This window comes from Nycticebus coucang, chromosome 1 (genome assembly GCF_027406575.1).
Source record: "Nycticebus coucang isolate mNycCou1 chromosome 1, mNycCou1.pri, whole genome shotgun sequence".
NCBI classification, from domain to species: Eukaryota; Metazoa; Chordata; class Mammalia; order Primates; family Lorisidae; genus Nycticebus; species Nycticebus coucang.
Window position 1 is genome coordinate 68,842,840 of NC_069780.1, and position 17,155 is coordinate 68,859,994.

The following is a 17,155-nucleotide window of genomic DNA, read 5'->3' on the forward strand; positions in this document are numbered from 1 at the left end:
AGTCTGTCTACTCAAAATACCTCCCAAACAGCTGTCCGTTAACTCCTTATAAATGACGAAGAAAGTGACAGACTGAAGACAGATGCCTTGGTCGGATTCTAGCCCTGACCCCTTCTAGGGAAGGCTCCGTGTAGAGATGGCTTGAGTGAACATCAAGCTAATTATGTGCCTTCCGCTTATTAACAGTACTTGCTACAGCTCCCACTCCATGTGAGGTAATTCCATCAGTCAAGTAACTGCAGCCTGATTTCAAATGTTTGCCTTTTCACCTACAAACATCATTAAATAACAACCACAGTCTTGAGGAAAATCTTGGTAAGTCCTTTTTACTAGTAGTCCTAAAATAGACATGCAAAATATAAGAAACTCCCTGTCTCATTATCACTTACAAACCTGCTGGGTACTTGGTCAATCGAAATGCAATCACCTATCACTGCATTCTAACTCACGCCTAAACGCCAACAGATGAGACTGAATCTTCCTGTTAATGTGAATCCAATTCCATGAGACATGAAAAGCCTTGTTTAAAATAACATTATTATTATCTATTGAACATTGGCCAATATTACAATTTTCTTATTAATTTCTTTAAAAAACATTTAAGATATTTTTACCTACATTTTTAAGGACTAAAAAAAATATGTATTATATAGTTCACAGAAGATATCTTTTTTTCATACCTCTAGATTATTTTGTCAACTGCTGAGCAAACATTCATGATACTCTGTGGCACCTATCAAAATGTTGACTGTCTTAAAAGCTTGATAACTAGGATCTATAGAGAACTCAAATTAATCCACATGAAAAAAGCCAACAATCCCATATATCAATGGGCAAGAGACATGAATAGAACTTTCTCTAAAGACGACAGACGAATGGCTAACAAACACATGAAAAAATGTTCATCAGCTCTATATATTAGAGAAATGCAAATCAAAACAACCCTGAGATATCATCTAACCCCAGTAAGAATGGCCCACATCACAAAATCTCAAAACTGCAGATGCTGGCGTGGATGTGGAGAGAAGGGAACACTTTTACACTGCTGGTGGGACTGCAAACTAGTACAACCTTTCTGGAAGGAAGTATGGAGAAACCTCAAAGCACTCAACCTAGACCTCCCATTTGATCCTGCAATCCCATTACTGGGCATCTACCCAGAAGGAAAAAAATCCTTTTATCATAAGGACACTTGTACTAGACTGTTTATTGCAGCTCAATTTACAATCGCCAAAATGTGGAAACAGCCTAAATGCCCACCAACCCAGGAATGGATTAACAAGCTGTGGTATATGTATACCATGGAATACTATTCAGCCATTAAAAAAAATGGAGACTTTACATCCTTCGTATTAACCTGGATGGACGTGGAAGACATTATTCTTAGTAAAGCATCACAAGAATGGAGAAGCATGAATCCTATGTACTCAATTTTGATATGAGGACAATTAATGACAATTATGGTTATGGGGGGGAAACAGAAAGAGGGAAGGAGGGAGGGGAGTGGGGCCTTGGTGTGTGTCACACTTTATGGGGGCAAGACATGATTGCAAGAGGGACTTTACCTAACAATTGCAATCAGTGTAACCTGGCTTATTGTACCCTCAATGAATCCCCAACAATAAAAAAAAAAAAATATATTGACTGTCTTTGAACAACAGAACTGAGATTTGGAAAAATTTAAACATTACTAAGTAAACAGGCCACAGATGTGGATGCTGAAAAATTAATACCACGCAATCTTCTAATGGGCAATAGCACCAAAAATGCTTTTGCAAAAATAGAATGAAACAAATCCAAAGCACAGATACTCATGCAATGGGGCAAAAATGAATCATAATACACAGAGACAGAAGTTTCGAGCTCTGGCATCAGGTACAATTTCTGACAAATTATGCAGCTCTCACATACAATTCTTCACGCCAGATCACTGGTACAGAGAATACTGTGGGTAAAAGTAACTGGTTACATGGGAACAGGAATCAGTTTAGAAAATAATTTCAGAATGTTTATAATCCCATTCTTCTTATCTCAAAAAATAGTTCTTCAACTTTCAAAATATGTCCTTACTATTCTCAGCTAAGATGTTCTAATAAAGTACCATTTGTGGTTGTTATTATAAGTTAAAGCCACAGGGACCACCCTAGGAGGTTGTTGCTGACATCTAGTGGCATAATTAAAAAACAAACGTATTAAAAATACACACAGACATACCTTTTTATCCGCGAGATTGGTTCCAGGACCCCTTCTTCCCAGGACACCAAAATTTGTAAATGCTCAAGTCTATTATATAAAATGGCATAGGATTTTCATATAACCTATGCAAGCCCTCCATCTCTAAATTATACTACCCAGCACAATGTAAATGCTACATACATCACTGTTATACTATAGTTTTTTATTTGTATTATTTTTTATTGCTTATTTTTTCCCATTGGTAGACTCTGTGGAACTTGGGTGTATGGAGGGCCAAATGGGGAGAGAGAGAGTAAAAGAAAGAGAATGGGGCAAACATACCTGTATGAGTATTAACATATTCACATGTATACTTATAAAATCTAGTGGACATCCTATGTTGCAAATTATTTGCTTTAGACCAGACCACTTTGCCTTTGATGACCTGATTCATATTCCAAAGTAATGCTTGTATGCAAAACTAAAGAAATGAAACTAACACTTCTGCTAAAGCTTTTAAGGAACCAATTCTCTTGATGTCCTTAGTCTTTTACTGGGAATTGCCAGTTATATGGGACCCCCAGTTTCCAGAAGCTCTCCTCAAACCCCAATAAACCTAATTTTATCTCAACTTCCCAAAGAGCCATAATCCTACTCCGACTTCCACACCTAGCATTTATGTACTTTTAGGATCCTGGACGTATGTTATTTCAGACTGCATATCCACAAACACAATAATACATTCGAAATGGCCACAAATTTCCTAGGCATGAGATTCTACAACTATTGAAAACTTAAAAATAGGTCAGAAACTGCATTAAAGCTTTCCAACTGTCCTCATGAATTATAACAAAATAACATGAAAAAATTGAAATTATATGAAAATGATAAGGAGCATAGAGATAATTTCTACCAGCATGTAAATAGACCTTTTGGCTTCTCTCTATATGTATGTATGTATGTATAGATGGATGGATGGACAGATGGTATTTGTGTGTGTGTGTGTTTAGAAAAAAGAGACTCTCTAGTTCTGCATAGATCCCTGCTCCAGCTAAAGCACTTGTAATAACAGAAGGTAAACACTGACTTGATAAATGTACAAATAGTAATCAATGAGTTGGCAAATTACGATGTAGCTTTTTCCCTATTGATCCTGATGTGACATCTGGATTAGGCCTCATTCTCATAAGGCATGTTTTGCTCTTACACAAAAATGCCTTTGTTGAGGTCAGGTTGGCTTTTTCTCCAATGACATGTGTAAATTCACACCTAGCCAATGAATGATAGAGTTAGGCCATCTTCCCCTGGTGAGGAGAGTGTGTTTCTACAGTGGCTTTATAAATTAGCAGATTTAACTTTAGGTTTCATTTTTATTGAAAAGAGGTGATAGCAATAGAATTAATTCACAAAGTAGTCCTAATTAATACAAAACATAGCTAAATTATAATGGTCATAGAACAATGAGATCTTTTAGCCTTTTGAGTATTTATTTTTTTTTTATTATTTTTTTTTTTGTAGAGACAGAGTCTCACTCTATGGCCCTCGGTAGAGTGCCGTGGCCTCACACAGCTCACAGCAACCTCCAACTCCTGGGCTTAAGCGATTCCCCTGCCTCAGCCTCCCGAGTAGCTGGGACCACAGGCGCCCGCCACAACGCCCGGCTATTTTTTGGTTGCAGTTTGGCCGGGGCTGGGTTTGAACCCGCCACCCTTGGCATATGGGGCCGGCGCCCTACCGACTGAGCCACAGGCGCCGCCCAGCCTTTTGAGTATTTATTCAGTAAATATCCTGGAGATTCAAGGAGCTCATTCATTCAAAATTTGTCTACTTTATTCACAAGTGAGAGTGAAAGTAAATGGTGGAAAGATCATTCTTACAATGATATGGACATTAAAAATTCATGTGTGCCTACCTTTGTATACAATGATATAAATTATACATGTGTAAGTATAGGACAATAGCAACATATGAAAATCAACGACAGTGTAACAGTGTACATCCAAGTGACTTTACTGAGTGAATGTCCGCTGGCCAAGGGAGATAAAATAGTTGTAACATGTTGAGAGCTTCAGAAAGCTTCTTAGAGAGAAGTTTTAAAGTTAGGCAATCTTTGAAATAAGAGAGAAAAAGACACTGCATCCAGAATGAAGTTTTCAGCCTAAGCAAAGTCAAGACTGTTTACATCATGTAGTTGAGTAAGAGTGAAATAGATAAGAAATATTGGTGAGGAATTGATTGGAAGTCTTCAATATTAGCAGAAGCCAATAGACAATGCTATGATTTATAGTTCTGGGATTTTCCTATTAAATTGCAAAACAATTAAGAATCCCACAGAAACTAATACTTAGAAGAGTCAATAAGACCAAGAATGTTTGCAAATGACAAAAGTCATAAAATCCACCAAAGCAAAACTCTTAAAAACTATCATAATATTTCTTTCTCATGTAAATTCCTCCTTAACAACTGGTTTTTAATCACTTCTCCATAAAAATATTCAATGATCTACTCTCCAATTTTCAGTTTAAATACTCTTTGGGGGGAGCATACTGTTTTTGATGTGATAACCATGTTTCTGTAAAGTTTTGTATAGTTTATACCAGATATCAAATCTAATTTGGGTAGTATAAGAAATACATCACAAGTTTCATCTCAAGTCTTAAACTATTTCTCTCACTCAAGTTCATAGTCATTTAGCTTATTAATCAACCTGCAAGTTTTTATGTTCTTCTTTCCATTTTATTATTACAGTTGGTATGTGATGAACAATATAAAATTTATAGTAAGCTCTTAAAATATCATTAAGATTTACCCTTTTAAATCTCAAGATGTATTATACATCTATGCAATTTTTTATATTAAATAATAATAAACTGCAAATAATAAGCAGTAAACAACACTTATTTCTTAATGCCCTTGAAGGTAAGTAATCCTATACACAAGCCTTATAACCCAGTTTATTATTATTATTATTATTATTGTTATTGTTATTATTATGTTGTTGTTGTTGTTGCATGTTGGTTGGGGCCGGGTTTGAACCTGCCACCCTCGGTATATGGGGCCAGTGCCCTACTCACTGAGCCACAGGCGCCACCCCCACCCAGTTTATTTTAAATTTTCAAAATTCAGATTAAATGAAGCCTAGATTTCAACCTAGAGTACATCAAAAAAATGCTGAATCTTTAATATTTCATTTTAATTTCCAACAAAAAAATCAAATATATGTGAGAATAAAATTTAATATTCCTACATAATAAAAATAAGTTAGAGACATGAAATTTTCTTTATTGAAATTCAATCTATTTCCAGGACATATAAACCTATGTAAAAACTGATTGAACAGAATAACAGTCTCTATATCTATGGTATATACAGTATATATGTATGTATGTTATATATATATGTATGTATATATATAAAATCATGCCAGTTAAAGAGAAAGATATTTTGACCTGACCAATTGAAATTTCCTCTATCTTTGAATGACAAAATGAAGAATATTGTGACTAACAGACACTAATAATTTCACATTAAAAGATGAGATAAAAAATTACTTGAATACCCTTTCATGAGTCAAATGCAGAACTTGCAGGTATGTACACAAAGTGCCTATTAATCCAACAGACTGCACTCTGAGCTCATCACCAGAGTCAATCTTATTCCAATGAGTGTGTTAGTCACCATGTGACTAAGAAAAGCTGAATGCTTCCATTGGTCTAAAAATAGAACCTTTCCTAGTACATCTTCCACTACCTTAACACTGAAATTTAACTGCACGTATCTCATCTGAGATGACAGAGGCAGAGTATGAATGCATGAGTACAGTTGTCTTATTCACAGGAATTTTATAAGACTGCAAACACCCCTCTTTCAACAAATCTAAGGGACCGACCTAGAGAGAGGATATAGGGAGCACCACTTCTCTTGGCCATGAGTCCTCCCACCCCATCTACTCCACACCCTGCCACCACCCTCCCCCTCATACATATCCTAGATCACACTTGGCCTTTGGCACTGCACAAAATGGTTCCTTCAATTCTCACAGTGAGAAGAAACAAATTGTGTTACTCGGAGTACACTGAATGCTAAAAATTCTATCATGTTAATGGAAATCTTTCTCCTTCACCCCAAGTCTTCCTTTATTATTTTCACCTCAAAAAAAGTTTATCCATACTTTGAATAAAATAAAAGCCTATAAATTGAATACATTAGTAGACCCTCCATAGTTGACCACCTCCCTACATTGACCACCTCTTTAAGCCGACCTAACTTTCATAGACAGGACATGCATCGTATGTATATAACGGTATAACAGGCCTAGTTCCTTATGTTGACCACCTCTGTATGTTGACCAGCTTTTTACAGTTCCTAAGGTGGTCAACTTACAGAGGTCCTACTGTATAACATAGCTCCAAGAAAAGAAAAAATCACATGAATGCATCCCACAGAGTCTGTGCTCCTGCATTCTTTGTTTTTATTCTCAAGTGCCTGGGTCCATAGTCCTCCTCACTGGCTTCATCTCAGTCAACGTGGGACTCCTTCTCTCTCTTCTATGCCATCTTTCATTGCACCTTCTACAGCAGACACTTTCTACCACTCGTTTCCCTACACCTATATCATGTGGCTCAGTTTCAACTCGTTTCACATACTATCTAGGTATTAGTTCTCATCATAATGCCCCTCTTTGGGGAGTCACTGTTAATAGTTCTATGTAAAAGGCAACTCTAAATTGATTCCATTACCATTTACTAATATTTTAGTTTGAATTAACATTTAGTATAGGTAAAACTTGCACAGAGAGCCTCCAATTCAAAATCCCCTTTAGGGGAGAGAAACTATTTTCTCAAGGGATTTGCATCTTCTTTGAAGAATTAACTAAAAGCCAGAAATAAGTAGAAACATCTTGATTTGTAATTCAATTTAACAATTTATTTCTGCTCAACTGCAAATCAAAATTCAGAAACAAATTTTCCGTGATGCCCATTACCTTTAAGTGCTACCTTTGGTTCAGTACTCATTTGTTTTTAGGAATTCAATAATTTGTCAAAATAAAACCCAGGCAATTCCAACCAATCTGCAACCATGTAGTATACATAGTTACTGTAACATATATGGTCATAGAAATACAGTGGCATCATATCTTCATGGCTGCATAAGTAGATAGTACTCAATAGATATGCCCAATTTCCTTCACAATTCTAAACTGTCCAAAATTTTTCTGAAAAAGTCTCTTTTTGATAACAGATTTATTCATAAAACATACACACATTGCATATCTGCATCTATATTCACACTTTGTTTACATGCATATATCATTAAAATATTTGCATGAGTTTTCATATTCTTAGGACAACAGATGTAAATAAATCACACAGCAATTTTGAAAACGTAGCAACTAGATATGCAATCTGTTAAGCATAATCAGGCATGCTATTCAACAACTGTATGATATAATTCAATCTTTCCAAAGAAAATATGTGTTTTGTATGAGGGTGTCTTCATAAAACTCAATGATGTTTTCAAGAAAGTCACATTGAAATTTTTTGCATATTCAAAAAAAAACCCATGTAAAGTCATCTGACTAATGCTAATTAAAAGAAAAAGATCTTCTTGTACTCTACCAAGAGTCTAATTCTGTTACTGCCTATCATTTTTAAATGTTAAATTAATTGGAGTTATTTCGAAAGAGAATACAGTTTTCTAAGTCAAGATCCTATTCCTACATTAACATAAATGAAAAAGAATTATCAGAAAATTAATCATTATTGATGGTATCTTGAAAAGCTATTAATAGTTTTAAAAATTCACTTTATAAATATGGTGATCATCTTAAATCCTTCCCTCTGATTTTCAGATAATAATTTGCTTTTTTTGATGGGTCATTCAATAGCAAAAACCAGCTATCAAAGAAAGCCAACTAATTTCATGTATCAGAGTTAAATGGACTGAAAAAATATCAATTCAAAATCAGCATTACCTTGGTGTGATTTTTCATAAAGCACAGCAGATCTCTTGCCAGATAACACCATTTCTTTGGGTTCTGTCGGCAAAGAAAAAGGAGATTAATAAAAACAACCTTTCTTTTTACTCCTTAAATGCTTCTTCTAAAAGATTCATTAGTAATAAAGGTCAGAGGAAAAAAATCATTTAACAAGATATTCAGCTCCATTCAGCAGCTGCCTCTGGAACCACTTGCTTTAAATGCCAAATAACTTCCCCCAAAGGTTCTCTCTCTTTTGCAGCTGTGAACATGGGTGACTGCAGCAGATATGCAGCCCTGTTTTCTTTGCTTCTCTTTTCTCATATGTGAACAAGACTGGCACTCAAGCAAGGAAAGGCATTAGCTTCTATTATTTCAAAAAACAAGATGTAAGCCATGTTAGGATGGAATATTTACTCGAAATAGCATGGAATGAAATGGAAAATGCAATTATCTAAACTGACTTTCTTTCCTCTCCTAGTGAGCATGGGTTTTAAAATATTCATAAAAGTGTGGGTCTTTCCACAAAGTCATAACATGAGATATTGTGGGATGACTCTGTAAATAATTGCAGATTACCCTCCTTATGAGATGCCATTTCAGAGCTTTTCTACGCTGCAATGAGGAGGAAAGTACTTTAAAGTCAGAAGATATGAAAATATATCTTATTTCCTTCCTTAACATATAACAATCTTGAAGAGTATACCATAAAAGATTTTATTGCATCATTATCTGAATGTTCAGATTGGAAAATAAGAGATTTGAGTCTGAGTAATAGCTTTCCAGAAAGGACTGTCACGTAGATAGGTAAGAATTTTAAATCTATCCCTTTAGAAAGTTATTTGAAGAAATGTTAACAATGAACAACAACATTGATGAATTGACTACAGTAGTCTATGTAAGAATAGTCATATCTGCAATCATCACAACATCTTACCAGCTGTGTCATCTTGGGCAAGTAAATTAAACTTGGTAAGCCTTCATTGTTCATTTGTAATACGGGAATGATAATTCTTCCTATACCATAGAGTTGATATGATAATTGAGATAAATACCTACAAAGAACATAGCATAGTACCAAGCTAAGCATTAAAAATTGTTAGCCAATATAATTATCAACATCATTATTATTCCTATTATTGTCACGGTTCTCCTTTAAAAAACAAAACATTTCCCTACCCTATTGAGAATCCCTGCCCTAGTGACAGACAAGGTAAAATGATTAAACCACAGCATAATGGACATTACCTAATTTGCCTATTTATTAACCAGACTCTGTAAGGGCAAGAAAATAAATAATTTAGGTCTCTGAGCAGGTGAGTGAAAACGACTGAATGGTATTTCATTCAGGAAGATTAGTAAACATTCAACTGCTTCATGGCAGTGACATTCCTTGATTTTGCTTAAGACTTTAGTTTGAAGAAGCCCTTCATGAAACTGTGATATACTTCCAGATGCACTTAAAGAAACTGGTCCTTTTCTACTCTTATGAGCACATGAACGCTCAGTCCAATTCTGAGAACACCCAGAGAGCCCTTACTGCAAGCTGAGGCTTGTGACGGACTTAAGAAACCAATAAACAGAATCAAGAAAAGCACAGTTTAGAGGAAGAAACAGATCTGTGGATAATTATTTCAAATAACTGGTGAAAAATAACATCAATTAAACAATACATAATATGTTGAGGGGGCAGAAAATATTGAAGAATATTCTGCAGTCAGGAAAAAAAGGGATTTAAAACATAATCCTAAAATCAGTTTGAATAATGGAACTGTTGCACATGGCTGACAATCAGTACTATTTGATCTAAGAAAATTTCACTACAGACTTTGAAATATCAAGTCTAATAGCCGGATACACATGGGAATGCATTTCTGGGGAGATGGGGAAATGCAGATAAGGAAATGGAAGCTTAAAAATATGTAAAGATGGGCAGCGCCTGTGGCTCAAAGGAGTAGGACTCTGGCCCCATATACCGGAGGTGGTGGGTTCAAACTTGGCCATGGCCAAAAAAAAAAAACTGCAAAAAAATGTAAAGACCAGATTAATATGGGGTCTGCTTGTGGTGCCTATCATGTGTCTTCCCAACTCCTTAGAATGCTCAGGGGATTTCAAAGAAGAGAAACATCTGTAACAGCACTAGGAGGAAAATGGACAAAGAGGCTCTTCCAGTAGCACAATCCCTGACAGGGACAGATTAAGAATCACCGCTTTATGCTCAGAACCTCACACTATATATTTTGGAAGAGTACAGCATGCACAGCATATGTGTTTTAGAAATAAAGAAATGAGGAAGGGACTTGGATTCACACCAACAATAGTCCCTAATTCCAGATGCAAGCATGGACTAAAATATGCATAAAATCTCTTGTGGGTTAAATTATATCCTCCCCAAACGGTATGTTGAAATCCTACTTTGGTTCTCCTGAATGTGAATTTATTTGGAAATGGAGTCTTTGCCAATGCAATTACGATGCAAATTAAGATGAGGTGATGTTAGTGTGTGGGCCCTTCATCCGGTATGACTGGTGTCCTTATAAGAAGAGATGAGACACAAAGAGAGACGTGCACAGAGACAAGAATGCCATGTGAACACAAAGCCACACACACACATACACAGAGGGAGAATGCCAGCTCACAAGACAGGCTAAGGAATGCCAAGGATTGCCAACACCACCAGAAGCTGAGACACGGGCGTGGAACTGACTCTCTGATGCTGTCCCATAAGCTGCTCCCATAGCTCTCCCTATCTATAGCTTGATTTTGGATTTCTAGCTTCCAGAAACATGAGCAAACAAATTTCTCTTGTTCTAAGCCACCTACTTTGTAGCAGTTTGTTACAGCAGTCAGAGAAAACTAAAAAATATCTTTTCATCCAGTAAGAATCAAGAGCTACCTAGGCCCTGATCACTCAGAGCTAAAACAAGTCTTACAGTTACCAAACATAGCCTCAATTTAGAAACTGGAACACCCAACTGCATATGAAAAACTGATCTGAAGTTTAAATAGTCTCCCTTGCGTAGTAAGACTTGCTGCAAGTAGAAGACAAGAGCCCATGAAGAGGAATTTGGGTCCCTATTTTTTCCAGTTGTTTTGTTTGTATCCTGATGCCTCTAGAACATAAGAGTAGAGTAAAAAGGAGAAGGTACAGAAAGAAGAGATGAATGGAGAGGGATAGGTGTACTTTCTGGTCACTGACCTAAGAGGGCTCACACTCTGGGGCTGGCACGTTTAAAGCTGATCCTCTCCCTAAGGCTGCTTTTCCAAGTTCTTCAGAGAGCCCCTCCCCCACCTCCATTTACTGGAGATGCTTTATCTGTGTCATCCTTGATGTGGGTCATCCTGTCTCGCTTCTTTATGTACTACACACACAGCCCTAGTGAAACCTTCAACTTCTACATTTGATCTTAGCCAAAAGGCCGAGAAGCGATGAAACCTTCAACTTCTATACGCTGAGACCAGTTCATCCTTCACGAAAGGACCTAAAACAACCTCATGACCGCTCTCTCATATTACTCGCCCACATCTCTTCCAGAGGGGATTCCCTAACAAACCCTGAAATAAATAGGTGAATCCCAATTCAGAACCTCTATTTTGCTGTACCAGAAGCTACTCAACTTTTGGCCTTTTAGACCACTGTTTTCATTACCTCCCCAAAACTTCAGGACATACTTCTGCCAAGTCTCTGTGAAGAACTTCCTTCTAGTACTATGAGGGGAAACACCCCACACCCTCTCTCCTTGAGGACATTTCTAGTACACCCTCAGCTCATTACAAATAAGTCTTCCTTTAATCTCCAGATCTCCCACCTCTTGAATTAAAAAAATGTAAGAGTTACTAACCAGTTCTTAAGCTTCCAATAGGGAATTTCTACGAAGCATTCTAGCCCATAAATCACATTAGTATCTGATAGCTTTTGCTTTAAAGGGTCAAAATTTTTCCAAGTTTACATCCTATGATACCAGTTTTTTCACCATTCAAGCTTTAAGAGCTGTTTTCCCATGGGGAAAACAGCTAAAGATTGTATAATACATATTATCTATTGGATATATGTGTGTGTGTGTGTGTGTGTGTGTGTGGTATTTTAGTTTCCTGAGCATCCCATGAGTTTTATATTTTTCTTTAATATAATCCATCATAATAAGTCATGCAGAATTTCTAAAGGCTGCCGACTGTTCTATTCCAGTTCCATTCTTCATATCTATTCCTTCTAGTTATAGTTCAATTCTTAATTTCAACACCTTCCAAATTTACCACCCTGCCTTTTAACACCACCTTCTCCACAAAATGGTCCCAGGTACTCTGTACTCTGTTGACTTTGTCATTCTTTAATCTTGTGCAGGAATTACACTCAGGGGCTATAAAGCTTTCTTGTCTCCCCAACTATACTTCGAGTTCCTCAGGGACCGTTGTTGTAACCTGTCACTTCTAAACTTTGCCCTTTAGTGCTTAATTCAATGATCAGCACATGTGAAGAAGATTGCTAGTCAGTAAACACCTAGAGCATAACAGTAGATAAGACACAGCATACTTATGTGGCATAAATATTTTACCCCTTCCCATGATGGAAGTTGCATAGCAATTCATTACTATGGCCACATCAAATTTAAAGAACACTTAAACAAACTAATATGTCAGATAGAAAAGAGGCAGAAAACACAAGACTATGAGAAAAGTGATATTACATTATATAACAAGGATGCCATTATTTGAAAACATATCCAAATGCAATGATTTTGCATTTCTCTATGTCTAATCTAACTTCACCTTTCTGCGAGGGGGAACATTTGCCTCAATGAAGATCAAGATTGCTACAAGTAAAATAAGAAAGAGGCAGTCCAGATTTTGAAAGCTGGAAAGAATTCTGCATACATATAGCAAGATAGTCCTGAATATAATGTTTGCCCTAAGTTTCCATTAAGATATTAGAAGTCAGACCTAGAGAACCACATCGTGAAATTTTACAAAGCTTAAAGAGGAAAGGACAGAGGACATGAAGAAAAGAACGTTGAAAACTACCTTGGGCTCAAGAGTTATATGGAGAAGAAAACAGAGAAGGAAGAGGTCATAGAATCTCATTTACCTTCTAAGTTAAACCCCACATGAAAGTGTATTGGAGGTAACAGAAACATTAGGACTAGCAGACTACTTTTCAGGACATGGACTGGAAAGAATTAAAGTTTCTCAGGGAAAAAAAAAAAGATCAACATTCAACATTTAACATGGCATGGGAGCAGATGTGGTGCATTAGAGGACAGAAGTGTCTAAAGAGATAAACCTAAGACAAAAATCCCATTATCCCTACAGTCAATGTGTAGTGTCCGAGTGAAAGAGATCACAAGTGCCCTGAGTAGGAAACAGGAGAGCTCGGCGGGCTCTGTCCCACCTGCTGCCATCCCCAAATGAGGTCCCATGGGGCCTGTCACCTTCACCATCACAGGACCAATAAGAAAGGAGCAGAAGAAAAGGGAAGAAGTCTAAAAACACAACCATTTAATCAAAAGTTGTCTGAGTCCTCTATTCCTGGTAACAAGGAATTAAAACCTATCTAGTCCTATACTACCATTGTATGGATGAGGAAAATAAAGACCAGAATGTCAAACTATTTACTCAAGAGTGTATGCATATGAAGGCAGAGAAGAGGCAGTCTTGTATCTACTCAAATCCTAATCCACTATGCCACACTCTCATCTAGAGTTCAGCTTGTCTTTTCAAGAGTAAGTTACTGTTACTCTATTAATATTTAAAAATTAAAATTGCAATTTTATTTTCAATGGAAATATGAATTAAAAGTTTTAGTCAGTTCATTTTAATAAATAATGAAATATGTTTTAAAAAACGGCTTCAAGAGTCCACAATTATTTCATTTAACTGGTAAATTTAGTAAGATTACTGAATTCCGTCAGTGTCATTGTATAAAAATTAATTTTGCCTCTACAAACAAAAAAATAAAAATTATAACTTTAAAACAGAATTAAAACCTCAAATACTTAGAATAAATCTAACAAATGATGCTCATGAACCCTACACCAAAAGCCTTCAAAACATTATTTAGAGAAAGCAAAGCAAACATTAGAGATGCCTCATCCTTGTAGATTGAAAGACTTAATAAGAATGTCAGTTCTCCCTAAATTGATCTGTCTATTCAGTTTAATCAAAATCCCAGTGGTCTTTTTTTTTTTTTAAATAAAAATTAACAACCTAACATTTGTAGAGAAATGCAAAAGGCCAAGATTAGCCAAGGAACACAAAACTGGAGGTCATAGTTTACCAAAAATAAAACTCGGAATGAAGCTTTTATAATTAAGAGAATGAGTGTCTGGTACAAAGACAAATAAATAGATACATGGAACAAAACAGAAAGTCTGGAAACAAACTCACACAAGTTTTGACAACCAATTACACAAATAAATGATGGTGAGTCTGATGATGTAGAACAGTGGAGAAAGGGCTATTTCTTTACTAAGTGGTGCTAAATAAATTATAGTCCTCTTGGAGGGAGAAGGTGGAGACTGGCAGGATATAGAAAAATCAGTTCCAGAGGGTTATGTACGTAAATGTCAAAGATAAAACAATAAGGTATTTAGAGGGAAATATCTTTTCCTTTGGGGTAGAAAATGATTTCTTAGATAGCATATAAGTGGTATTATGGCAGGAAAATATTATAAGTTTCATTTCATTTAAATTAAAACTTTAGTTTATCAAAAGATCCTAAGTATAAAATGAAATAGCCAGTCACAGAATACAAAAAGGAACTTTCGAGGGGAGACAAGATGGCGGACTGAAGCCAGCTTTCAACAGAGGCTCCCATCCAGAAGGAGAGTTAAGGGACAGGAATTTAGTAAGGATCCTGGTGGACTTGAGCCTCACCGAGAGAGAAGGTTGAAGAACGCACATCAACACCGCTGAGGCAAGCTGTGATCACAAGGACGCAAACAAAAGCTGAGACTTCAAGCCAGAGTAGAAGTTGCAATAGGATCGAACAGAAACCAGCTGAAAGCAAGACAGAACCACTTTGCTCCACCACACCAGACAGGGCCCCAGTTTCTCAGGCCACAACACTGTACGGGCCCTCGATAAAATCCCAGGGGAAAAACCAAAGGGAGTAAAATAACCATGGGGCGGAATCAGCGGAAAAACTCTGGTAACATGAATAACCAGAATAGATCAACCCCCCCAAGAAAAGATACGGCAGATGTGATTGAAGATCCCATTCATAAACAACTGGCTGAGATGTCAGAAATCGAATTCAGAATTTGGATTGCAGACAAGATTAATAAAATGGAATTCAGAATTCGAGGAGAAATTCAAAAATTGTTTCAAGAATTTAACGAATTTAAAGACAAAACCACCAAAGACTTAGACACACTGAAGCAAGAACTTACAGCCCTCAAAGATATGAAAAATACAGTAGAATCCCTCAATAACAGAATGGAGCAAGCAGAAGAAAGGATTTCTGACATTGAAGATAAAGTCTTCGAACGCTCCCAATCTCTCAAAGAGGAAGAGAAATGGAGAGCAAAAACGGATCACTCACTCAGAGAACTCTCAGATAATTCGAAAAAAAACAACATAAGGATTATAGGAATTTCTGAGAACGATGAAGTCGCCTCCGAGGGCACAGAGGCCCTTCTGCATGAAATTATGAAAGAAAATTTTCCAGACATGCCTAGAGAATCTGAAATTCAGATAGCAGACAGCTTCAGAACCCCAGCACGATTCAACCCCAATAAGTCATCCCCCAGACATATCATAATTAGCTTCACTAAAGTTAACATGAAAGAGAAGATTCTCAAAGCAGCCCGGCGAAAGAAAACTATAACGTACAAAGGTAAGAATATTAGAATAACTGCAGATCTCTCTGCTGAAACTTTTCAAGCCAGAAGAGGGTGGTCATCAACTTTTAATCTCCTAAAGCAAAAAAACTTTCAACCCAGGATCTTGTATCCAGCTAAACTGAGTTTCATCTATGATGGAGAAATTAAATACTTCAATGACATTCATATGTTGAAAAAATTTGCCATAAGTAAACCAGCTCTTCAGGATGTTCTCAGACCTATCCTCCACAATGACCAACCCAATCCTATACCACAAAAGTAAACTCGCTCAGAAACTTCGGATCAAACTCCAACTTCCACACTGGCGAAAGGATTAAAAATGTCCACTGGACCTTTGAAAAACTCGATACCCAAAATTCCACCAGACTTATCAATACTCTCCATCAATGTGAATGGCTTAAACTGTCCTCTAAAGAGACATAGGTTAGCTGACTGGATACAAAAACTCAAGCCAGATATTTGTTGCATACAAGAGTTACATCTCAACTTAAAAGACAAATACAGACTCAGGGTGAAAGGATGGTCATCCATATTTCAGGCAAATGGTAATCAGAAAAAAGCAGGTGTTGCAATTTTATTTGCAGATACAGTAGGCTTTAAACCATCAAAAGTAAGGAAGGACAAGAATGGTCACTTCATATTTGTTAAGGGTAATACTCAATATGATGAGATCTCAATTATTAATATCTATGCACCCAACCAGAATGCACCTCAATTTAGAAGAGAAACTATAACAGACATGAGCAACTTGATTTCCTCCAGCTCCATAATCGTCGGAGATTTCAACACTCCCTTGGCAGTGTTGGATCGATCCTCCAGAAAGAAGCTGAGCAAAGAAATCTTAGATTTAAACCTAACCATCCAATATTTAGATTTAGCAGACATCTACAGAACATTTCATCCCAACAAAACTGAATACACATACTTCTCATCAGCCCACGGAACTTACTCCAAAATTGACCACATTTTAGGCCACAAGTCTAACCTCAGTAAATTTAAAGGAATAGAAATTATTCCATGCATCTTCTCGGACCATCATGGAATAAAACTTGAATTGAGTAACAATAGGAATATGCATACTCATACAAAAACATGGAAGTTAAATAACCTTATGCTGAATGATAGCTGGGTCAGAGATGAGATTAAGAAAGAAATCGCCAATTTT

General features: G+C 36.6%; 1 protein-coding gene across 4 annotated transcripts in view; it reads right to left on the reverse strand.

Annotated features, from left to right (window-relative positions):
• INPP4B (inositol polyphosphate-4-phosphatase type II B) overlaps positions 1 to 17,155 on the reverse strand; it is an 881,338-nt gene that overhangs the window by 717,164 nt on the left and 147,019 nt on the right. For all 4 annotated transcript variants that reach the window (XM_053582182.1, XM_053582180.1, XM_053582181.1 and 1 more), the window contains one exon: positions 8,150 to 8,212. The gene's annotated coding sequence lies outside the window, so the exon portion shown is untranslated. The remainder of the gene's footprint in view (positions 1 to 8,149; positions 8,213 to 17,155) is intronic.